Here is a 26,625-nt window from a genome sequence, read left to right as displayed (position 1 = left end):
TTAGGAATAGATTAGATTGGATGGGTAGAAGTGCTCATGCGAACTTATTTTATATACATTTCCTCTGAGTCTCTGCTTTCCTGTAGCAGTGACTGCCAAGCCATTGATTACTGCCTGTATGGATAGAATTGTCCTTGAGGTTTAAGGACCATAAGGAGATAGATATCAGAGTGGCTATGCTATTGGTTAGAGGGCCCATCATGACATGATAGTAATGGACAAAAGGTAAGATAAAATTGTCCAAAGGAAGACAAATATTTACCGAGTACCTTTGTTTGTTACATTAAGTATTCATAATTTTAGTGTTGCCACCTGTCTCATAGCAAACCTCTAAGTCCTAGGTTTGAGAGTCATCCACAGAAATAACTCAATTGAATTTTGCTATGCTCTACAATCACTTCTTCAATTGCAGTCCCCCTTTGGTTAGAAGATTATTGTGCCTGCTACATTATGGTGGTGTTTGCTTATTAAAAAACTGGATAAACTCTACTATCTACTGGCCAGTAGTAGGGAATATTGGGGCTGAGTATTTTCCTTTTTATTTTTTTCTGTGGTGCCCATCCTGGGGCTTGAACTCAGGGCATAAGTACTGTCCTTGAACTTCTTTTTTTTTCTTCTTATTTTCAATGTATTGAAAAAGGTGCTTTAATTTTATTTTTTTATTTTTATTTTTTAATGTGTTTTTTGAACTTCTTTTGCTCAAGGTTAGCTCTCTACCACTTGAGTCACAACTCCATTTCTGGCTTTTTTTGGTTGCTTATTGGAGATAAGAGTCTCATGGACTTTCCTTTCCAGACTGGCTTTGAGCTGTGATCCTCAGATCTCAGCCTCCTGCCTAGTAGCTAGGATTTTAGTCATGAGTCAGCTGCACCAAATATTTTTTTTGAGGCACAAGTTTCCTGGTGAAACATATTTTTATTTTCTGGCTTTCACTTTCCTCAGGTACCAGAACAATCTTTCAATGTAAGAAATATTTTTTTTCTTTCATTTAGTTTTAATGGTTCTAGGATTACAACCATGGCCTCATGCATGCTGAGCTCTTGATCCACCACTGAGCTTCACTTCCACCCCAACAGTGAAAGAAATCTTTGTAAACTTGTCTAAAGCAAGAATACAAACATTCTGCCCAATGTAGTCATCATGAATTAATACGGATTTATCTACTTGTAAACCAACCATCTTGAATCAAATGAATATATATTCTATTATTTTGAGAGAATACATTTTATATGTATCAGTTTAACTCTGCCAATAGATTTATTTTAAAATACTAGGAATTCTAAAAAGCTAAGCAATGTCTTTCCTTTAAAAAGTTCTCCTGCCAGGTGCGGGTTGCTCACATTGCTCATGCCTATAATCCTACTCAGGAGGCTGAGATCTGAAGGTTGCAGTTGGAAGCCAGCCTGGATAGGAAAAGTCCTTGAGACCCTGATCTCCAAGTAATCACAGAAAAAGCTGGGAAGTGGCACTGTGGGCTCAAGTGGTAGAGTATTAGCCTTGAACAAATGGAGCTCAAGGACAGTGCCTAACCTCAGAGTTCAAGCCACAGGACTGGCAAAAAAAAAAAGTTCTCCCAAGGGGAATAGGTACTAAAAGAAGAATAAAGAATGTGTTCATGGAGAAAGGAATAGTGGGAGAATACAGTCATAATGTTCAATGTAATCCTATTAAAATGAAACTAGGAAATTTGAGGGATTGGTGGGGTTGAGGTAAACAGGAGCCCGGCCTGATGAAGAGGTGACACCAAGCAAGGTGCACTGTATACATAAATTGACATGTTCAATTGAAACCTCTTTGTAAACTAATTACAGATGATTTTAAACGATTACCTTAAGAAGGAAAAAAAGAAATGTGTAGGTCACGTTTGGGGCTGAAGGTCTAACTCAGAGTGGTTCATCCTGGTTTACACTTGGTCGTCAGACCATCACTAGACTCAAGACCCAGCACTGAACACACACACACACACACACACACACACACACACACACACACACACACTTTTTTTAAATTTCCCAGAGTTTGCATAGTGCTTTGAATTTAGTGAACTTTTAGCAATCACTGGTAAGTTGGAGCAATTTATATTTGGATGTCCTCACCAAGGAAACCAAGCTGGGGAATTTCCCCAGAATTACAGGAAGTTGTTCTTACATCATGATGTTTACTTCCCTCATGTTCCCATTTCTCTTGATGAATGTAAACATTTATTTTTAACAGGGTTGTTAAAATGTATTCAGTATTTGGTTTCAAGTTCCTGTGTAAAAGACTGATGGAGGAGAAAGGTCAGCTTACGGGTCAGTATGCTCACACATTGAATGTTGCGTTAGTAAAAAGTAAAAGTACCATTTTAATGTCTTTTAATGTGTCTTGAAACATACAGGGAGTTTTTGAATACTGAAAACTTCAAAAGCCATATTATCTCACATAAAGTCTAAGTAAAATAAAATTCACGTCCATATAGTTTACTTATCATTCATATTTTTGAGGATAGGTACATTTCTGTAAGTTATATATCCAAGGCTTTTTTCTTTTGAAACTCTTTGTCAGCTGTATTTAATTTTCACAGGAATCTTACAAAATAAGTCATGTTATCTGATTTCACAACTCAGAGAGGAACAACAACAATAATAATAAAAACAACCTTTTCTTATCACACAGCAAACCAGTAACAGAATATAGGCTTAAGGTAAGACCTGTCAGATTCTAAGGCTTGTAAATAACAATTTTCAAAGGAAAGTAGGCCTGGGTCATTTTGTGCTTCCTACAACAGTTTCACACAGAAACTGCTCCACACAGAAGTTGGGGTGTAGCTTAGTGGTAGAACAGTTGCTTCGAACATGAGGCCATGGATTCATCAGTACAAAAACTCTCTCATCCATTTTTTTAAAACGATGTGAAATGTTCAATGGCCTTTAAAATACTAGACAAGCATTCTGCTAATGAGCTACATTCGGAGTCCTCCTTTTTTTGAAACAGAATATTGCTATGTAGTTCAGGCTGGATTCAAACCTATGATGCACACTGCTCAGCTTCCTAAGTACTGGAATTACAAGCATGTACAATCATGCTTGGCTCATCCTAATTTCTGTTGTTGTTGTTATTGGTGGTGGTGGTGGTAGTGGTGGAGCTTGAACTCAGGGCTGGAGCATTGTCCCTGAGCCTTTTTGTGCTCAAGGCTAGTGCTCTATCAATTAAACCACAGTGCCACTTCTGGTTTCTAAGTGCCTAATTGGAGACAAGAGTCTCACAGGGACTTCTCTGCTCAGGCCAGCTTCAAACTGTTATCCTTAGATTTTTAGCCCCCTGAATAGCTAGGATTATGGACATGAGCCACTAGCTCCCAGCTAATCCTAATTTTTAATAGGTTTAAGCAAATAATAATGTTGACCTCTTGCTCAAAATATTCTCTCACCCCCATATTCCACAGTCAAACATTCACAGTATTTGTTTCTTTCATTTCTATAGTCAGTTCTTCAGTCCTCACTCCCATTTATTTGTCAAATATGTATGATACCATTGTTATGTTCTAGAGGCTACTAGGCCCTAGAAAGTAGTTTCTATGATTATGAAGGTTGTATTAAGGTAGAAAACCCAATGATACTTACTTACAAGGATAACTAAATAACAATTGGGACAATGATAAATTCATTGAAGAAAAATAAAACAAAGAGCTAGCAAATAATAATATTGAAGTGGAGAGGCTTAAATTCACAATTTTTCACTCATTCAGTTTGCTTGCTCAGCTGACATACTACCTGCCCCTTGTATCTACCCAGTTTTTTTCGTTATTTTGGAGATAAAATCTTGAAGACTTTTCTTCCTAGGCTGACTTTGAACCATGATCCTCTGGATCTCAGTCTCATGATTAGTTAGGATTACAGGCTTGAATCATCAGCAAACTTTTCATAGGTATACTACATTCATGAGATTCTGGTCTAAGTATATCATTTAATTCTCACACAATTAGATGTGGTTAATACTGTATTTGGGTTGAACGGAGAATGGCAGTAAACTATTTGCTACTCTGCTAATTGAGATGTAGAGTGTAATTCCTCTCCCTGTGAATCTGGGCTGGCCTTATTGACTTGGTTGATGGATTAGGTGATGCAGAAGAAACAATACGCTGGGCCAGTGCCTGTCCTTTATGTCATTCAGCAACTGCTGCCTTGTCCTGCTGGAGCCCTGGACCTCTAATTCACAATTCCAAGCAAGACGTTAACATTAAGAGAAAAAAAACTAAGCAACACAAGAGAGGGCAGATGCAGAGTGAGTCTCAGCTTGAGTTCCCAGCTTATGGGCTTGTGAATGCACCCTGTTGAGGACCCTTCACAGGACTCTATTCCTGCTGCCCACACCAGAGTGGCAAGCCCTTATTAAGAGCCTCCCAACAGAGTCCTGTCAGTCTGAGACAGGAAAGGTAGGGTAAGGGGACAATATAAAAAAATAATAATAATAGTAATAATAATAATAACAATAAATTCCAGAAGCTGAGACAGATCACAGAATTAAGTTTGACAAATCACTAGAAGAGCCAGTAACCTTAATCAACTGCTTTCCTTCCACTACCCTCCTTTCTTTCTTAAATGCCTCTAGATGAGTAGTTGAATCCAAGAATAAGAAGTGGCTGGTGTTTGTAAATCTGTGGACAGGAAGAATGCAATACCAAAACAGAGCAAAACAAAATAAGACCAAGCCAAACAACTCCACAGAGAACAGACACCCAGATCCTAAGTCTCTGATTTTAAGGCCAACATAGACCGATCTCCTCCATTGTTTGGGTGAAAGTATTACAACAGGGTGATGAAAGTTGCTAAGTAATAATATATACAGGCATCCAGGCGACTGATTTTGAACTGGAAATCCCAAGCTAGTTAGGTGACTTAAATATTCCCCCTATTCCTTCCCCCAGGAGTTGTGCTTTACCTCCTACCACTGACTGCTTGCCAGGGGGATCTAGCTGTTTCTTATTTGTTTCTTTTCTTTTTCCCTCTGCTTCATCCTACCCCATCTCTGCTGGCCTGCTACTTATTGTGTCAGGGGAAATAGGAGAGGAAACAGATAACTTATATTATTTTTTAAAATAAATATAATAAGGATCAGACTCAGAAGTTGGAACCAGGAAGCAACTAACCTAGCAGTTACCTTCTTTCTATTTAAATGCAAAGATAAAAGGTTCTAGAGACCTCTAAGTGTCTATCTAAAACTGCCCTCCCCTTGAAATGGTAAAAAATTGGCTATTGTCTGTGATAGAGACAGTAAGGTGTTAAGTAGAGATAGTAAGCTGCCTGGGTTAGGTATAGAGGCATTTAGGAAAATTAGTAACATGCATTTGGGCTAACCAGAACCATGGTCTAGTGGTTGGAGGTTACTAGAATTCTGGCCCTTATGTATTTCCCCCAGCTCAGAAAGAGTAAAGGCAGCAAGTAACTGCTACCATTTCCTGCATGGAGAGCAGGAAATGTTTCTTTTTCTTTATCCCTTTTTTAACAGGTTAAACTAAAATAATGAAGTAAGAGATCGGGTCTGGCGGGCGTTATCTTAGCCACATGGTGGATGGTAGGGTCTGGCATCTTGTCTTCATGGTGGGGGAAGGTGAAGCTCCCACCTCCCAGGTGATGGGCGGGCCTAAAACCATGGAGGCCGGGGTGGGGACTTGGATGATAAATCTCTCAGTTCAGTGCTTTGGAGGCCAGTTTCCAGTGACCCTGCCCCTTGACCAGACCCTATTTAGGCCAAGACCAGCTCAGGCGCCATTATACCATGCCACCTGTCTCCATGTTTGTGTCCCATCTCCTGTCTTCTGGCTCTTCTCGGGTCACCATAGAATCCCACTTCAGCTCTCCATTGGAACTGAATTGGTTTGTTGATATTGTTTTTGTTCTTTCTTTCCTCTCCAGCCTTCATGGCTCTGTTTCCTCACATTGTTAAGTGTATTTGCTGGCTGCTGGTCTTTGAGACAGGAGTCCACCATGCAGTCACTGGCCTTTTAAGAAAGATTCCAAAATTCTCTCTCTCAAAATGTGGCTTCTCTGTTTTCTCATCAAGCAACAAGACATTCTTGTTAAACTTTCACTTTCTAAGACTGCTTCTTTGAGACACCCTGAAATGCTTTTCAGGTGTGGTTTTGTATGGATACTAGGATGCCGATTGAAACCCTCATCCATTCCCTGGTGGTATTACCTTGTGTGCCTCCTGGGTGGATGGGTTTGAATTAGTACAGGTTCCTGAGGTTTGGGTATGTTATCAAAGAATTGCATAGAATATGCCCCTCCTCTATCAGGGAAATCTCTTTTTTTTCCCCAATATCCTCCCTGTGACAAGTCTACAGAAAAGTAGGGGGAAAAAACTTTCCTTCACTCACCAAATTTCAATGTGTTTCTTTCTGGAGATATGAATAATTGGAACAAGTCTAGTTTTTCTTTGAATAGATCAGAAAGTCAAAGAAAAGAAGCATACAACAATATGCTTGCCAAATGGTAGCTTCTAGATTCAAATTTGGGCAGGCTGGCCCTCAAGTACCATTTTAAACTACTCCTTTAGTCCCCAGAGAGGGGATCAACATTCCCCTGGTGCCCTTGTTTAAGCTGGGCAGCTGTTAAGTAGTGTATTTCCATTTTCTCTATTGAATCACCATGGTTAAAGCTCAGGCCTACTGCCAATGGCACAAGATCACCCAGCTTTCCCAGCAAAGGGACCTTGTGGTGTCCTTGACCCGGAAGTATTATGCTGTGTATGACCTTTTGTGGATTGGAATCTTAGAGAAATAAGGAGGCTATGGGAGAGATTGACCTGCACTAATCTATAATCCTTTCATTGTGTGGTAAAATTATGAGAATTATTCAAGTGAAATAGGAAATTGCCTGGCATTTTGATTAAATAAAAGAAAAGGGAGCACAAAGTAATTTTCTTCAATGGAGGGCAAATAATTGTCATAAAAATCGAGTTTCTTGGCATATAAATATGTAACATCCCTGGCCTAATACAGAGCATTGATATTGGAGGGGGAAGAGAGTGACCGGATGTCTGCAGCATTTTAGTCTTAGCTAGCATATCATTCAGCCAGAGTTTCCTTCCTCACTGGAAGGACAGATAAAAGTAAAATGTCCCCAGCAAGCTCAGTGTACATATTTCCAAAGACGTTTTTCCTCAGGGTATTTACAGTTTAGTTTAGCTCTTTCCATTCTGAAGACTTTTGTGTACACAACAATAGGACAGCTCCTGACAGCTCAAAGGAATAAGTTTATACACACCTCACATCCCCCTCCCCAATCCTTCCCCGGGAAACTCCAGATATTCTAGAAACTTTCCTGTCAGACTGTTTTACAATCCAGTGAGGATTCCAGGCAGGAAATATGATATTCCAAAGACAACTTGACCTCATGTTTGAAAATAGGTTGGGGTGGGTGGGTAGGTAATAGTGGTAGTTGGGGAGAGGGGAGTTGTGACAAAACAGGGAGATGAATCAGACATGACCTTAAGTATACTTAATTCCTAGACCCAATCACAAATACAAACAAGTTAATTTTGTTAAGAATGCATGATAACATTTCACTGAAGACAAAAAATAATCTCAATTATTTATTCTCCTCTAAAGTACTTCTTATGCATCCTTGAGTTTTTAAAAGTTCAAGTGCTGAATAAAAAAAATCAACATAATTACAGAAAGCAATCCTTAAACAAGAATATCCTGTTTTGTTTCCTGCATACTCACTGGGGTGGCTCATCTGAATCCTTGACAACAACCAACTTCAAGAAAACCTCCAGACTGCTTGCGGATGGTGGATTTTACATACCGCTTCTCCACAGTTGGGCTGTGGGCCCCGATGTGTAAGCTGACAATCACCCTATTGTTTACTCTCCAGTCAGGAAAGCGATGCTGCTTTCCTTCACTACGTATGGTCTCCATAATCCTAACAGTCATGTTCACTCAGCAGTAAGCCTGAATCTATGTTTCCCAGAGGAATTCCAAATACAAGAGATAGATTAGCATCTCTGTGGCTTGTTGCAATCTGTGACAGATTCAACAGCAATAAACATTTTAAAGTGTGGTCAGTACTAAATTATTTGCTGAAGCACCGCTTTGTTCCTGGGGTAGAGAAAAATTAGCGATAACTTTTGGGAAAGAAATACTCTATCTGGGGGAATAATACAACACCCCAAACCTTTTACCCTCTTGGCATTTCATTCTGTTTAAAGGGAGAGGGGAGGTGGGGAAGGCCAATTCTGGGCTGAAGAATTAGAAAACTTCATGAACATTCAAGAAACACACATGCCACTACAAATTAACCATTAGCGGGGCAAGGTATTCATCCTAACTGTCAGATTCTGTGGGAAGTATGTCTTATTAGCATGGAAACCTCAAAGAAGAAATATATCAGCCCACATTCACTTCTACAACAGAGAAAGAACAGGCAATCTCTGTTCTGCAAAAATAAAAATAAAAATAAATAAATAAAAAATAAATAGTGTTCTTCTTCCTGGTCCTCATTTCAATCCTAAAATTGAAAATCACCCAGTGAAATCTTATTTCCTCCCAGCTCCCACTTTGTCTTCTGTATTTACAATAGAATGGGGTTTCCGCATCTCAAAATCAGTTCCATCATAACCCCTGAAAGTGATCACAGGGCTGCTAATTCTCCCCTCTCCCCACCTCCCAGCCCCCCATCTCCCCCCATGGCTCCACTTTGAATTTGAATGGAACCTGAAGATCCTCTGGGGCCACGGTCTGTGGCCCTTCAGAGGCAGCCTCTCTCCAGCTTTCAGCTGGCTTCCTGGCATGTTTCCTGGGGATTTGTGGTGAGTGGCAGCTTTGGTCTCACTTTTCATTCTGTCAGGTTGTGGTTAGGCTTAGTGGGGTTTCTTTGTTAGACTGGCCAATAGTAGTCAATTCCCTTGAAAATGTCTGTTTTTTTTTTTCTCCCTTAAACAGAACATTTAAAAAATAATAAGAAAAAAAGAAAAAGCAGATTGCCTCACCTTCTTAAAATAGCAACACAAAACAAACATAGATATGGCTGGAAAACTTGGGAAGGGAGCTGGAGAAGGAAGAAGGTTCCAGATGTTCTCAACATCCCAATTTAATTTTGATGTCAGACTATAAAAGATCTTGAGAGGGTCTTGTTTCCTGGACCTGCTCTGCGAACATAGGGTTTATTAAAGGATCAGGGATAAATTTTACTATAGTCTTTTCATGTTAAAACAAAATAAACTGAACTTATACCGTGTGAAGGTTTAAACCACCGTATTTCTCATTCTTTCAAAATAAACCTAAGAAAATAAGAAACAAAGAAACCCCCCCCCCCAAAAAAAAAACTCAGCAATTTCCTAGGAGCGGGTGAAATGTCCTGTTCTGTGGGCACAGGGACATCTGGCACTTTCTGCACATATCTTAAGCCAGTGCTTAACAGAGTTTAGCATTTCATGAAAAAAAAAGAAAAGAAAAAAAAGAAAAGAAGGGGGATTGGAAGTGGCGCTGTAGCTCAAGTGGTAGAGCGCTCGCCTTGAGCTGAAGAGCTGAGGGACAGCGCCCAGGCCCAGAGTTCAAGCCCCACGACTGACAAAAAAAAAAAAAAAAAAAAAAAAAGAAGGGGAAAATAATGTAAGGTTGCCAATGTTTATTGCCAAGTTAGGCTTTCCAAAAGAAAGAAAGAAAGAAAGAAAGAGAGAAAGAAAGAAAGAAAGAAAGAAAGAAAGAAAGAAAGAAAGAAAGAAAGAGAGAGAGAGAGAGAAAGAGAGAAAAAAAGAGAAAGAGAGAAAGAAAGAAAGAGAAAGAAAGAGGGAAGGAAGGAAGGAAAGAAAGAAGGAAGGAAGGAAGGAAGGAAGGAAAGAGAAAGAAAACACCAGCAACAACTAACATTGAAATCTTACATCATTTCTTAAAAGAAAGACCATGTGAACAACCTTGGTGGGGGGTGGGGTGGCTGTGGAAGCCTTACTCTCAGAATTCAAGGAGGCCTTTTCAAGAATGAGGAGTTGGCAACCTCTTTGCCATCTTGCCACAAAGGTTTCCGGAAGCAGCCAGTTCCTGAAACATGCCAAACCCCTTCCCACCTTATCACCTTAGCAAGAGCCAGTCCTCTGACTGGAAATCTATTCCCTGGGACCTTGACAGAGCTCTTCACTAAATGTGACCGCAGAAGTGGGGTTTCTCTAACCACTCTGCTACAGCCCCTCCCTAGACCTCTTGCCAACAAGCCCTCCCTGGTCCCACTGCCTTGTTTGATGCGTCTTCAAGGACTTCTTGGCCATAGATGCTTTGCTATATCCTGTCACAGTCCCAAGCCTGTGAGGTTGGTGGGTGTTTTATGTCCTTTGTTGGCCTCTCTTTGTCCACTACCTCACACCTTGCCTGGTTCTTGAGAAGGGATTAATATCCTATTGCTCCATGTATATGTGAATATAATATCACAGTCCTTGTTTTTCCTAATTTTAGTGTTGACCAAAAAAAAAAAATGCACAGAGCCTGCGGAGAGGATTGTTTTAACAAAGAGACTGAAGAGGCCCTGGTGGCACAACTGGGCATGGTAGACATTTGGTGAGTGCATTGTTTTCTGCAACGGATATGGATAGCAGGAGTGAGGGTCATGGTTCTTATGACCAGCAGCAACCAGAGAGTGAGAGGCGATAATAATAGTATTATAAATGATATAATATCACATCAATATTACATCAATATTATAATATTGTTGTTATAAATAATATTCTTGCAACAGAATCTGCCTGCTTAGATGTAGATGCCTTCTTCCTTCTTCCCCAAATAAGTAAATTACACAGATAGAGCAGAGATGGAAAGGAACACTTCCATTCCTCTCTATCAGAGGCCCACACTCCTGTAACAAAAGACAGGTTTATGGAGGGAAAGCATGAATTCATTTTCACCAAAGTTTTACTTAATGCAAACGCCTCCAAAGATGAAGAGTCAGAGTCAGGGAAAGCTATTAGATTGATAAAGAAAAGACAGCGATGGAGCAATGTGTACTACCCTTCTGAGTAGCAGTCACATGCACTAACAACACTGTGTACACACAGATGAGAGGCAGCAGTAGATACAGCAGAGTGATTGGACAAAAGGAAGTGATCTGAAGGTAATAAGCAAAGAGGGAAAACCCAGCATGGTTTATCTGCTCAGAGTCCTCTTAATCTCTGTGTGTAGCCTTCCTTCCTCACAGGTACAGGCCAGGACCTCCCAGGTACTATCAAAGGAGTTCAGACAATGTCTTTATGGACTCACTTAGAAAAGCAGTGGAAGGTTAGAGCAACATTCCTCGTACTATGATCTGCCCTAGGGAAGAGGAATTGAGGGTTCTATAAATTGCTCTGGGGGAGGAGAGAAGCCAGAAAGTGGGTGGATGGTGGTGATGGTGGTGGTTGGGTATAGGAGGGCAGGAAAAGGCAGCAGAGAGATTTTATGAGGTCCTTTTAATGCCTTTCAATTTAAGGGACTCAGTAACGTTGCATTTATTTTTTCTAAGCCCCACAACCTGTCATTGACTTCTTCATCTACCTCCTCCTCCTCCTCCTCTACCTCTTTTACCTCCTCCTCCTCCTCCTTTACCTCTTTTACCTCCTCTTCCTCCTCCTCCTCCTCTTCCTCCTCTTTCTCCTCCTCCTCCTTCGTTCTGCCTTGTCTTTCTGCTTCTGCTTCTGTTTCTGCTTTTGTACCTGTACTGGGCTTAAACTCAGAGCCAGAAGGTTGTCTCTTAGCTCTTTCACTCAAGCATGGCACTCTACCACTTAACATATAAGACTACTTCCTGCTTTTTGATGTAACCATCAAAAAGAAGAGAGATGAACTAAGAGTCTCATAGACTTTCTTATCTGGGCTGGCTTTGAAATGTGCTCCTCAGATCCAAGCCTTCTGAGTAGCTAGGATTATAGGCATGAGCTATCAGTGCTTGGTTTAGTACCTAGTCTCTTTTTGTGTGTGTCAGTTTTGGGGCCTGAGCACCAGCTCTGAGCTTTGCTACTCAAGGATACTGTTCTACCATTTGAAACACAGGTACTCTTCTGTTTCTTAGCTTTTATTTTTTGATAGTCAGTTGAAGATAAAAATTCTCACAGAGTTTTGTGCCCTGTTTGGCTTTGAACCACGATCCTTAGATCCCAGCCTCTTGAGTAGCTAGGATGATATGTGCCCAGTGCCCAGCTAGCACCTTGCTTCTTAACCTTGTGTCTTATTTACAACTCTTGAATTCTGTTTGTAAATTATCAAACAAGAGGAGATTCACTTATTCTTTGTGTGTAAATAGCTACTGGATAAAATGTTTGGAAAGCTCCTCATAGCCCTCAGGTGAAGCACAGTGAAATATTATTTCTCATAATTATTCAATGTGAGGTGCTGGAACAGGAAAAACAGGTGTGCAGACAAGCAACCAAGAACTGGAACACTAGGCCATTGTTTGAAAAGCATTTGGAGAGCACATAAATACAGATAGCAGCTACTGAAAGCTGATATTTCAAATTTGTCCATCATTGAGTTCCTGGATGAGTGATTCATATTTTGTCTTAAAAAAATCAAAACAAAACGTAACACTATCTCTACTTATCAGGCTTAGAACATGATACCCCAGATTGTGTACCTCAGCGTAAGATTTTACTTTAATTTTGGAATGCTGGGGATGGAACCTGGGGCTTCATACGAGTAGTCAAGAGCTCTTCCACTGAGTTACATCCTCCAGACTTACTGACATACTACTTGAAGCTGGAGAAAATGGAGAAAACCATGGAAACCAAAGGTTCTTCTCACTTACCTTCTCCCACCTTTCTCCCCCAAAATATCACCATAAGGAAGTTCCCAGAACTACTACCTCCAAGAGAGTCTCATATAATTGGCTTCGATTACCTGAAAGCTAGAAGAATCTTAAGAAACAGATCTTCCTAAGTTTCTCCAAGTTATTACCAGTAGCTCCTACCTTCTGTTCATTCTAGATTATTTCCATAAGACTAGCCATTCTTTATTAGGCCTCTCCATAAAAATACACAGCTGTTTTCCAGTGTTTGGGCCTTGATTTGAAGGCTGTATACCCCAGAAGACATGGTTAAATTCCCATGCATTTAAATTTTTTCCTTTGCTAGAGGTTTATCAGATATTAACTTTCTTAAAAATAAATAGAATATAAAAAAGAATATATTACTTATTTTAGTCCTTCAGATTTGTGTGTGTGTGTGTGTGTGTGTGTGTGTGTGTGTGTGTGTGTGTGTGTGTGTGTCTGTCTGTCTGTCTGTCTGTCTGTCATGGGCCTTGAACTCAGGGCCTAGACACTGTTTCTGAGCTGTTTTTACACATAGAGCTCTGCCACTTTAAGCCATGCTCCACTTCATATTTTCTGGTGGTGAATTAAGAGTCTTACGGATTTTGTTGCCTGGGCTGGTTTTGAACCATGATCCTCAGACTGCAGGCAGCCCCCTGATTAGCTAGGATTACAGGCATGAGCCATTAGTGCCCAGCTAGCCCTTCAGTTTTGTGCCCAACATGGAACAATGGAGATATCCCAGGCCCCTGGAGCCCACAGATAAGATGCTGGGACATCTAATAAAAGCCATCTGCCTCTCTCTGTAGTGTGTGGTGGAGAAAAGCATATCTTCTGTCTTTTGTTACAAGGAATCTTCCATAAAACTTTTGAGAAAAAGTTGATTTTTTTTCGTTCTAGGTCAGCCCCAGGGAAAGTAGTGAGGTCCTATCTCAAAACCAAATTACAAGCAAAAGTGTTGAGGACGTCGCAACTTGATGGGGTACTAGCCAGCAAGTATGAGGCCCTGGGTAGTTAAATCTCTAGTAAGAAGGGAATGAACTCCAATATACCAAAGTAAGTTTAACACAAATTTTTCTCTTATCAACTGGCCCAACATTGCAAGATGGTATGCAAATAAGTGAGAACTGGAGGTAGATGAAGCAAATGAGAGCTTAGAGTTCAAATACATGTGTGTGTGTGTGTGTGTGTGTGTGTGTGTGTGTGTGTGTGTGTGTGTGTGTGTGTGTGTATGCTAGTGAGTTTGTATTTGCATGGAGGACATATGTGATCTAGTCAACATATTTTCATTATAATGACTACAGTAAAATATATGAAAACTGAGAGAATGCAGATCATTTGAAGTTTCCTTCTCTGTCTTGGTCAGTCTGTCTCATTATTTTATGTTTCAGAATGCAATGCAGATGGGGACTTAGAAAGCCTCTGATGAGTAATCCATCATGTTCTGACAACTCAATTCCCAGAAACAGAGAATTAGACTTCCATACACAGTGACATTTTGACTGGAATCATTGTGGGTAGAAACTTCTAAAGAACCAAGTGGAGGGATACCCCATAGCACATGCTAAACAAAGGTGGTAAAACATATTGATGATTATTCCTATTAAGAAATAGGATTTCAGGGTAGGGTGTCATTTAAACATGGTAGAACCTTTGCCTAATATGTAGAAGACCTTGAATTAAATTCTCAGAAGTACAAACAAGCAAACAAATAAAAACAAACAGGATTTCAATGAACAACCAGCCAATTCCAGCATCTCAACATTACTGCAACTTTTTTGTTAGATTATTAAGAGCTAAAGACATAATGTAGTTGTACTCATTTTATACTGAGTATGAGTATGAATAAAGATATGTAAAAGAAGAAGGTGGGGATGCAGTAAAAAATGTAGTGAATATCCTACTAAATTAATTGAAGGAAAAGTGAAGGAATGGGTGGTTGGGAGGGATTGGTAAGAATATTGAAAAGGATGATATTGATCAAGATGCACTATATTCATAAACTGTTTTGTTGAATGGCAACTCACAACTACTTAAAAATAATAACAATAAAAATAAAGATATGAATGTGAAACCATTAAGAAAAATCAGGCAGTGAAGGACAGCGCCCAGGCCCAGAGTTCAGGCCCCACAACTGGACAACCCCCCCCAAAAAAAAAAATCACTCAGGAGTGCCAATGGCTCATGCTTGTAATCCTAGTTACTCAAAGGCTAAGATCTGAGGATCAAGGCTCAAAGCCAGCTAGAACAACGAAGTCCATAAGATTCTTATCTCTAATCACCAAAAAGCAGGAAGTAAACCTGCAGCTCAAGTGCTAGAGCACTAACTTTGAACATGAAAACTAAAAGACAGGGCTGGGAATGTGTCTTAGTGGTAGAGTGTTTGCTTGCATAAAGCCCTGGTCCTCTGTACCATATAAACAGAAAATGCTGGAAGTGGTGCTATGTGTAGCTCAAGTGGTATAGTGCTAGCCTTGAGCAAAAAGAAACTCAGGGATGTACCCAGGCCTTGAGTTCAAGTCCCAGGAATGGCAACAAACAAACAAGCAAACAACAACAACAAAACAAACCTAAAAGAGAAGGCCCAGGCTCTGACTTCAAGCCCCATACTGGCATCAAAAAACAAAACAAAACAAACAAAAACAATCCCCAACCCCCGACAAGTTTGTAAAAGTAAGATTTTGAACTTTTATTCCTCCAGCGATGAACTTAGTACAGGGTTGTTTTTCATAAAGATGAAAAATAAAGTCAAGACTTAGTTGCTTTAATATTTGAAATAAAAATGTACATTTACATTTAAAACAGCCAGGACACAATGATAGATGCAGTTATTCTTTATCAAAGTGGATTGTGGATGTAGTTGCTGGAGAAAATGCTCTTAAGTATTTACGTAGGACAAAAACCTTCCTGGCACTAAGCAATCTCAATTGGTTTTTCAGCTGCACTGTGGTTTATTGTGTGCTTTAAATCAGCTCTAAGACGACACTACATACCATTGTGTCTGTTAGAAAATCATTATAGTGCAATTAAAAGCAATGTTGTTCTACAGGCGAACATGGAATTTCCCTCTGTGACTGCCGGCTGTGCACTTCCGTTGTGACTCTCGTGATTATGTGCACTTGCCATGGTCAAGAGATCCAGCTGTCGGGAAAACACTCAACAGATGGCAGTTGTGTGGTGATGTGGTCTCCTTTTTGGGAAATGGTCTAACACCCAAGCTTGAGACTTCTATAAACACTGGTGTACAAGTGGCTCCTTTCACACTAGGTCTAGAAGGTTGAGTGAACAAAATGAGTCTTCCTCCAGGAAGAAAGACAAATTCAACTGTCCAAAGAAATGAAGTGTGCAGTAGAATGCTATGATATATTCTCCTTAGAAATGTTTGAACAATTATAGATAAGAATGACTGACTAGAGGGAGAGGCTGATATATCAATAGATCGATCTCCTTCTCTGTCTCTCTTTCTTTCTCTTTCTCTTTTTTCAGGATGGGAGTGAGACAAGATTGGTCAGATGGTACTTTTTTCGCCTCTTTGCCAAGGCTCTAATGAAGATTGGCTATATATATTTAAAAGAGCAATTTAACCTTGGCTTCAGTAATGACATGGTATGTTGAGGAGCATAGTCCATAATGAAACTAACCTGAGTGGCTTGAGCATTAATTCAGTGGTTTCATTTTACATTTCAGGTAGCATTTTTCACACTTATGACTTGATCTTCATTATTTATACAGTATGTATATGTGTACAGAATTACTATAAAAATTGAAAAAAAGAAGCCTCTAAGGAAAGTCATTTACATAGATGAACAATGCTTATAATTGTGCTCCATTATTTAGTATCTATAATCTGAGTTACAGATTCTCTGTGACTGGAGTTCCTGCCTGTCCATTACAGGGAGGATTTCCAGTTCTAGAGCCTCACTTCTGACTAGTAAACATTCTGGGCTGTCTGGATATATGAATTAACAACATAATATTGAGTACAGGTCCTGCCTCTGTGTTCTAGAATGTGTCCTGGGCCTGTCTGCCTGCCAGCTCAATCTACCCTTTTAGGCCCCTAACTGGTATTTGTCTATTTTTGTTTAACCTAAATACAAGTATGGCCCATAAAACCTTAAAAACTGGCAACATGGGGCTAGCCACGTCCCACAGGCTTATGTTTAATTTTGTCAAAATTGTTGTCTTTCCTTTCTCACATTAACAAAATAGTGTCCCGCAGTTCACTAAGATTTATTTTTCTTCTAAAACATGACACTCTGACACTTTATGTTTGTCTATTCATGTCCCAGAAGAGGTAACCACATGCCATATATGTTTTCCATTAATATAGTTGCCAGTTAGTCTCACCAGCTGGTCTCTGAAAGACGCCCAGTGGATAAAACACAGGGAATGAAAGATTATACAAGGGGAGTCTATTATTTATTTATTTATTACTAAATGAATAAGACAGAAACAGAGATACAGGCTGAAATAAATAACATTGTATAGATTTGAAACACATTGCATGTATTTTAGGACAAAAATAATATTTCAATTGTTGTAAGAGTTTAGTATATGTCAGACATTATATAAATGTTTTACATGTGTGGTCTGATTTGGTTCTCACACTTAGGTGAGACTGGCATTATTAGTTCTAGTGTATTGATTTTAAAAAATGGGAACATAGACACAATCTGCCAAAGTCACACAAGAAGATCTTCTAGAAGCTTCCAATTTCCACATAGTATAATTGTTTCTTTGATAAATAATAATATGACTGTGTGTGCTTAAGATGTCTGTGATGCTATTACTGGATGTAGCTGCTAATTAGTAAAACACTAAAAAGTACATTTATTTGTAAAATATAATATATCATAATACCTCCTTTTTTGGTTGTTGTTGATCATGGGGCTTGAACTCAAGACTTGGGTGCTGTCCCTGAGCTTTTTCACTCAAGGATAGTACTACACCACTTTGAGCCACAGCACCACTTACAACTTTCTGGTGATTAATTGGAGGTAAGAGTCTCATGGACTTTCCTGCCTAGGCTGGCTTTGAACCACGATTCTTAGACCTCAGCCCCTGAGTAGCCAGGATTATAGGTCTGAGCCATAGGCTCCAGGATCATTATGCCTCATAAACTTCAACAATTCCTACAGAAAAATAAGTTTGAGAAACATAGAAACATGTTCTTTTGCAAGATTCTGGTATCTTTGTAACCATGAGAATGTTAGAGGACAATTTTTTCCTAAAAATTTCATTTATGATTAACAAAGAATGTTTATGATTTCCTTTAGTAGAAATTAAAGGGAAATTCTTCCTTTTATCTATTAAGTGAAACAAATTTGTTAGCAAACTACTAAGACAATTTTTAGATCTTCCTCCAATAGTATATAGAAGGTAATATGTTCTTGGCTCAGATGGTAGAAAAATGACATGACAGGTTGTATTTTCAAAATAAGCATGCTGTTAAAATGATTGGTAATAATGATCTAGATTTTGTCCCCCCAATTTGTAGGTCATCACCCCTAAAGTCTGATTTATGCCAAAGTGAGATAACTAGTCAGAAACTTAAAAGTTAATTAGATTTTTAGTTGATTCTTATTATAAGGTTGTACATTTAGGGATGATGAAAAATATACAGCTATCTTACAGTGAAGTGAATCTAGCTCAGACTTAATGTGGACATGAGAAAGATAACAGATCCAAGAACCATAAAATGCCACGCATCCAAAAAGGATGAAGAAAAGACTTGTCTTATGGTAGCTGCTTGGGCTCAGGCAAGGGGATTTTTTAGCTAACTTGGCTATGTATGATGATTCTACTGTCTGAATCAAGTAGATGAGAGAGAGCTTTTTTTTTTGTTTTGTTTTTTAAACAGCACTGAAACTGTAGGGTTTCAGGCATCTATTCCTGCACAATTTCAGGTGTAGGAGCTTTATCTCTAGTTATGATGTTCACATCCCCCTAAAGTAAGAGGAGGATCAATAGCAAGAGGAAACCAGCAAATTGTAGGCTTTGCAATAAATCTAAGGTATTAGGTGGACATAATTTAAACAGTTGTTTCTCTTTTCCTGAAGAATAAACACATAATGGGTGAAAACAACGAACCTCTAAAGGGATTATGCATTTCTAAATATTTTATAGCTGTGTTAAATGCAATGCTGTGCTTTAGTACACTGCTGAATATTTGCTGCTGATCATTTTACTGGCCAAGTGCAAATCCAAAAGATGTTGTGTGTGTGTGTGTGTGTGTGTGTGTGTGTGTGTGTGTGTGTGTGTGTGTGTGTGTGTGTGTGTGTGTGTGTGTGTGTTTCATTCTTGGGTCTTTTGTCAGTGTTTCACTGCATGATCCTTAAAGGGCAACTCTTTGCATATGAAAAGACAGAGCAGTGATTTAAACAGGGGAATATACCCTGGTGCTTTTTACTCAGTAGCTGATATTTAATGATTTACCACTAAATGCAGTTCATCTTTTATAACCCTGAGTTCAAACAGAAGTAGCTGCTATTAGGCATGTAATAATATTGAACTTCCCACCAATGACCTACGAAAGCTTCTTCTATAGCTTTAGCTACTGGACTCATCTGGCCTTTCCCCTAAGCACAACTGAGCGAGAGAATCCGTTTACTTCTTGTAAATGGAGTCTTGGATAGAATGTATAATTATGCTGGATAAAGATTTTCAAGTCAAAATTCCTTGTGTTAATATCACTCTGCAACTTTAGAGGACAAAACAATGCACTTTATCTCATCATCAAAGGAACTCAGAGAAAACTGAGGAAGCATGGAAAGTCATACTGAGCTGTAATCAATTCAAAGGGCAGAGGTGTCCCTGGTTTAAAATCTGGAAGACAAACATTTCTTTACAATTTCTATTTGTTTTCATTAATGTAAGACTTGTTCTGGCAAGGTATTTGAAAGCCCTTCTAAAAAGGTTTAGAAGGTTATCTAGAGGAATGTAGAGAGAGAGATGTTTAGATGGATGGATTAACCAACAAAACAACATAACAAAAACAAAACAACCCCAAAACAAAAAACCTAAAAGCCTAAGAGATGGATGTTTAATGAGATTAAGAATTTAAGGCAGGGGCTGGGAAGGTGGCTCAGTGATAGAGCACTTGCCTTGCATGCATGAGGCCCTGGGTTCGATTCCTCAGCACCACATAAGCAAAAAGAAAAAATCCGGAAATGGTTCTGTGGCTCAAATGGTAGAGCTCTAGCCTTGAGTTGAAGAGCTGAGGGACAGCGCGCAGGCCCAGAGTTCAGGCCCCACGACCAAAAAACAAAGCCCCCTCCCCCCAAAAAAAGAGAATTTAAGGCAGCTTGTTGGAACATGCATGCAATATTACTCAGGAGGCTGATATCTGAGGATCTCTATTCTGAGCCAGTTCAGCCAGGAAAAGTCCATGAGATTATTATATCCAATTAACCACAAGAAGCTGGGAAGTAGAGCTATGTGGCTTACGTGGTAGGGGACTAGTCTTGATTGCCCAGGTCTTGAGTTAAAGTCTCAGTATCAGCATAAGAAAACCAGCCAACCAAACAACAACAACAAAAACCCTTAAAGACTTTAAACTCATTTTCTGTATCCTAATCCATGTATTTGTTTTCATTTTGACATCAACAAGCTGCTGGAAAAAAAAATGTAGACCAAGTTGCCTCTTTTTTTCTTGAAATTTCTTCTTTTCTTTTTTTGGGGGTAAGGCTTTTCTTTGCTAAAATCCTAACATCTGTAAATTAGGATGTACAAGAAAAGGATTATGAACTTGATTATAGTTACAGATCTACCAAACAACTGTTACCATTTTGTGATCTTATCTAATCCTTTAACTGTTTTCAATGGACCTAAATAAATAAATAAATATATTTTCCCAGCAAAATATTCAGAAAATATGGAGAAGGCTATCAGAGCATGTTTTCTACAGTCTGATGAGATTAGGTGGCTCAACTACTATATATGTTCTGTCTCTCTTTTTTTTGTTTTTTTATCGGTCATGTGGCTTGAACTATGGGCCTAGCGTCCCTGAGCTCTTCAGCTCAAGGCTCTACCACAGTGCTATTTCTGGTTTTCTGGTGGTTGGTTGGAGATAAGAGTCTCATGGACTTTCCTGCCACTGAAGGCTTTGAACTGCAATCCTCAGATCTCCTGCAGCCTCCTGAATAGGAAGAATTATAAGCGTGAGCCACCAGTGCCTAGCTGTGTCCCTTTTCATACATAAAGCCAGAGTTAGTCTTCTTAGAGAATTTCTGACTGAATATAAATAAATTTAAGCTTTGCCCATAGTACAAAATAATTTGTATTTACATCTGTGGATGATTTAAAAATACTATAAGAGATAGTTTTGTATTTTCTAAAGTTTGATGTTGCTTAGTATTTGAATTTGTTACTGGGCAAAGAAATAGGTAATTTACATAATATTTTAAGTATGTAATTGTGGCATTTAAAGTCAGACACTGGTGGCTCATGCTGTAATCCTAGCTACTCAGGGAGGTTGAGATCAGAGAATATCAGCTCAAATCCAGCCCAGTCTGAAAAGTCCTCCATGAGACTCTTATCTCCAATTAACCACCTAAAAACCAGAAATAAAGCTGTGGCTCAAAGTGGTGGAAAGCTAGCCCAGAATAAAAATTCTCAGGGACAGTGTCCAGGTCCTGAGTTGAAGCCCCATGACTAATACTAACAATAACAATTATAATTGAAAATATTCACACATACACACATATATAATACCTTGTGTATGAGATTTCTGATATGTGTCTGTAAACATGTTCAATCTTCTACCTTGCCATATCAAAATTACTGATTAAAAGTTTCCTTGTCCTTTTTGAGGTTAAATTCTATGGTATGGTGGATCATTGGTCTATGAAATCAGATTCCTGGATTCTCAGCCTTATCCTTACTTGTGTAGAAAACTGCCTAATTGCTTGTTTATTTTACTAATTAGCAGATTTCCAGGTGAGAAAATGCATACATTGGTGTGGAAGATTGGGCCAAAGTTTTCATGATTTTATTAGAAAAAGGAATGATCAAAGTAAACATGACTTAAAGAAAAAGCATCCATCTGTCTATTTAAGTTGTTTCAAACTGAAAATCAAGTTATTAATGCATCAAAATCAGTAAGTAGGGTTTAGGATCTTTCACCAATTTATTCTTTGGGTCCAAACACAGACAGGTATTTTATGAGATTTTTAATTCTCTATTTGCTGAATTCCAAGATTTATAAGAGCTCTAATTCAAAGCATAACAGAAATACCACCATAGAAACAGTGGGGGAGGAGTTCCATCACAAAATTTTATTATAATTGTTTTCAGGCCCAAGGGCATATTATTATGGAGAAGTGTATATTTGAAAATGAGTGCTTCAATTTTTTTTAGCCTCTTAAAACCTTTGAAAACAAAACTCCATTAAAAAAAATTTTTTTTCAAAGAAGGGCAAATATTCTGGTTCATTTTGTTTTGATTAGCCCTGACAGATAAGTTTGGTAGTTACCATTTTAGATTATGTTTCCATGTATAGCCAGAAAGGATTTCAGTCTTAGTTGTGCTAGGTTATTTAGGTGAACATGGTTAGAACACCCAAAGGAAAGGAACATTTCATAACTGGCTATTGTATTAGTTGTTATCATGCAAGTCTTACAATTATATTTTTATTTTTTTTAAAGAAGAAAATGAAAATACAAATAGAAATGATACTGTCTAAATGCCAATATACTTGATTGGAGCTAGTAGTTTGGTCAGTAATGTTAACTGAGATTTCCCAATTTAGCTTAGAAATTACTGTTTTCTAGTATTGTTATTGTTTTAATAAAACATACCAAACCATGCACTAATAATATTCAAAATAAAAAGGATCTGAAGTGTATCAGATCTTCACTCTTTCTTTCCCTCTCTCCCTCCCTCTGGCCCTTCCTTCCTTCCTTCCTTCCTTCCTTCCTTCCTTCCTTCCTTCCTTCCTTCCTTCCTTCCTTCCTGCCTTCCTGCCTTCCTTCCTTCCTTCCTTTCTCTTTCTTTCTCCTTCCTCTCTATTTCTGTTTTTTTCCTTTTCCCTTCCCCTATCTCTTTTGCCTTCTCTTGTAGCACTAGGGCTTTTAACTCAGGGCTGGAGTATGCTGGGTTGATGTGTGATATATTGAGTAAAACCTGATGCTTGTTTTTCACTAGTTATTTTAAAAATGTCTTGCTTCTTGCCTGGGTATGTACTATCTCCTACTTTCAGGCTCCCTGTTACTGGGATTACAGATCCAGCAACAGGATAGGGAATGTCTTCCTTGAAGATGGGGCCACTTGAACTTTTCTGCCCAGGGCTAGTTTGACACCTTGATCTTTCTAATCTCAGCTTCCCATAAAGATTGAGACGACAGGTGCATCCCATTACTTCCAGTTATGAGTTTAGAAGGGGTTTCACAAATTTTTCTGCACAAGTTTGCCTTGAAGTTCAGTCCTCCTGTTCCTAGCCTCCTCAGAAGCTGGGATTACAATGTGAACATGGCTTCAAATCTTCTTAAAGAATCTATCAAACTGAGAAGCAATGAAAGCATTCCAGATCTTGCATTATAAAATGACAAATCAATGTTGCTGTGGGAGAACTGTAGACTAGAATACAAGTAAAGTGTATTCATGAGTTTTCTACCTCCCTTAACTATTTAATGGCACTATGTTCAAACCTATGGTATTGTAGGAACTGAAAGGCTCGATATGTTTCCTTAGTCATTATGGCTAACAGCCCCTGTAACAAAAGACTGATTACAAAGAGAAAGCATAAACAAAAAATTATTCAAGCTCTTTATGACACAGAAGCCCTCAGAAATCTTCATGACTTCTCATTGAGTCAGCTTGGGCTCTGTCTTTGAGATTCTTTGGCTCGAGGCTAGCACACTACCACTAGAACTATATAGCTCCATTTTGGCATTTTTTAGTGGCTCATTAGAGATAAAGGGTCTCAACAGACTTTCCTTTCTGGGCAGGCTTCGAACTACAAACCTTAGGCCTCAGATTTCCAAGTAACTAGGATAAGAGACATGAGCCAGGAAAGAGAGCCTGGCTTGTATTGAGCCTGTATTTTTATGCTTAAGTTTGATGACAACTGGCTTCTGTGTAGAAGTGTGACTGGACAGAAGGTGTGGCTTAATGCGTCAGACTGAAGGAGGGTTGTTTGTTTTTCTGGCGTGGGGCTCTTTTGAATAGTCCTATGACCTACTATCAGGTAAGATAAAGAAGGTTAAAAGTAATATACGTTTAGGTTTATGGTTTGCTTTGGGTTTTAGATTCTATAACTAATGTTAGGGAAGAGGAATTCAGTTTATATAGTCTGTCTCAGGTGGGAAAGAGGAGTGAACAGGGGAAAGGAGGGCAGAAGGGCAGTAGGCCTTGCTTCTGGCCCATGTCCAAAGGCTCTGCTCAATGTTTTCAGCATACCAAAGCTCCAAAATTTGGGATATCCTTTTTAAAGCCCCCAAAAATGTGATGTCCCATTGTCAACAGGCTCGGTAGAGAGAAGCAGTCCATTCAAAGAGATTTAAGTAAGATTTTTATTAATGTAGGAAGAAAATAGATCACACTTCTTTTACTCTCCTGTAAAGTTATAGGAAAAACTCAGGGGAATCAAATGGAGTATTCTGACTGGAGAAATATAAAAGCAAGCAATTAACAGAAGTGCATAGTGGGAATTTTTAAATAGTATTTTGTAAAATAGTGGTAAAGTTAATGATCAAAAGCCATGAATTGTCACTATAATGATTCACCAATTTAGAATCACATGCTAGCAATTAAAGTGTTTTTCTTATCATTAAAATGTGAGTTAAAAAAATCACACTCAGTATTTTTCAATTATTCCTACCCCTTTTAAAAAGATTTAAAAATATACACGCCTCCCTCCTAGGTCACAACAGATTTTGTGGAAGGTATGAAATATAATTCAGAAAAATTTAAATTGTATTTTCTAGGGAAAAATAATGTAGAGGAAGATGTTTGCTGTACCTAGAAAACAGCATGGCATGAAAAGGAAAAACAAAACCACCTTTGTAACTCTTAAGGCAGTGATTGTAAGGATGACTTGCCTGAGAATTACCTGGGAAACTTGCTAGAAATGTGCAAATTCCTGGGATCTATGCCAGGTCTGTTGAGCTTGTTCCAAGAGGATTATATTCAGAACCTGTTTTACTACATATATAGTCACACAGATGCTTCATAGCTATGGACCCTTTAGCTTATATGTTAGCTTGGAACTGCTGGCCAAATAAAAGGAAGCCACCACATTCCATAAATGAGCCACTTGAGCATTTTGCATTTGGTAGTTTAGTTTGTACATGCCAGGCACAGAACCTATATATATACATATGTGTGTGTGTGTGTGTGTGTGTGTGTGTGTGTATACATATATATAATATTAAATGGATAAAAAGAATTTTACCAACTACACAAAAGAGAATACCATTCACATGGAAATATACATTTTATGTGTCTTCACGCATTATAACATTAAAATGAGCAAACTAAAGTTATGAATATTCAAAGAGAATTGGGCATTTTGTGTATGACATGGATTCAATATATTAGAAACATTAGAAAATAAATAGATAATTGCTTACCTAGGGGGTAGGATGTGAGGAACAAAATTAAGTACAAGCCTGAACTCTTTAGCAAGTTCCTATTTTTAAAATTTCAGTTTTAAACAGAAAAAAATGTTTACTGAATGCACAGTACAGCTTCTGTATTTATGGATTAGTTTGCTAAATTCAAAAGTTCAAAATTATGATTGTTTTTATCCATATATACACTTACTGAAAGTCAGATTACTTCTACTTTAGCAAAAAGAATAATGAGATACTCACTTTCATTTATTTATGCTTTTATGTTGTCAGTCAGCAAATACTTACTCTCTACTCTGTGAATAGTTCAATAAGATATGGCTTCTGGCTTTTGAAAGCACATAGTTTCAAATAAGAGGAAGAATGAGTAACTTACATTACAAAGCAATGAAGTTATACATGTGTCATAATTTATGGCTGATCAGTTGCTTGTTAGGGTCTGTATTTTTCACTCTTAAACGTCGGCCTTGAGTGGGCTTCGGGACCTCATCATTTAGAGGTAACTACATTATGTACTTCAAGGTGAAGGTCAAGGGCTAGCTTCTGAAGTCCTGTCTCCATTGGTATTCCAGGACTAGCCCAAAAGGAAACACTCTTTTTCATTACAGATGGTGATTCCCAGAAGTCAGAGGCTCTGATTTAGGTCACACTCCCTGGGAATATTTGTGAGCTAAAGGCATTAGCATTTGTATCCAATTTCTCTTTGTTGAACTAAACTATCCTAGGCTTAATAAACTTGTATTTAAGTGTTTACAGACCATCATTAGGATCTTAGGGATATTTCCTCTTCCTCTTATCATATCTTTTGTTAGGGAGACCTCCTTCCCTTCCATTGTTAAGCTGGGTGTGCCTACATCCTGCTTCTTTTGTAATAAGCTTTTAAAGCTCTGTAATAGTTTTGTCTACTTAATGAACTGGTCTCTAACAACTGAGGCCTCTATTGCATAATTTTAACAAATAGATTATATAAACACACACACACACACACACACACACACACACACACTGGTGTCTCTTAATTAAGAATGTGATGACTAGATGAAGGTATTTGGCAATAGTTGAAATTAGCAAGTCATTAAAAATTCTTCCATGATACTACTAATTTGTTTGTAATAGCCTTCTAATTGCAGCATATAAACAAAGACAAATGCGAGCTGGACCCTATGTGAAAGGTATTAATCTTTTCTTTTTTTTTTTTCTGGTCAAACAGCTCATAGTTTCCACTTCTAGTTCAGTTGAAATAAGAAACAGAAAATTGTCTTGGGTTGACAAGCTCCTAATGTTCAGTCCCCCTCCCCCTTCCCCCGCCT

The 26,625-nt window shown here is 38.6% G+C and overlaps 1 protein-coding gene across 17 annotated transcripts in view; it reads right to left on the bottom strand.

Moving 5' to 3' along the window:
- The window catches only part of Adgrl2 (adhesion G protein-coupled receptor L2), a 655,342-nt gene that overhangs the window by 524,122 nt on the left and 104,595 nt on the right, over positions 1 to 26,625 (bottom strand). The window lies entirely within an intron of this gene.

Source organism: Dipodomys merriami, unplaced genomic scaffold (genome assembly GCF_024711535.1).
Source record: "Dipodomys merriami isolate MVZ:Mamm:240054 unplaced genomic scaffold, mDipMer1.0.p SCAF_7, whole genome shotgun sequence".
Lineage (NCBI taxonomy): Eukaryota > Metazoa > Chordata > Mammalia > Rodentia > Heteromyidae > Dipodomys > Dipodomys merriami.
This window is presented reverse-complemented; position numbering and strand designations above follow the sequence as displayed.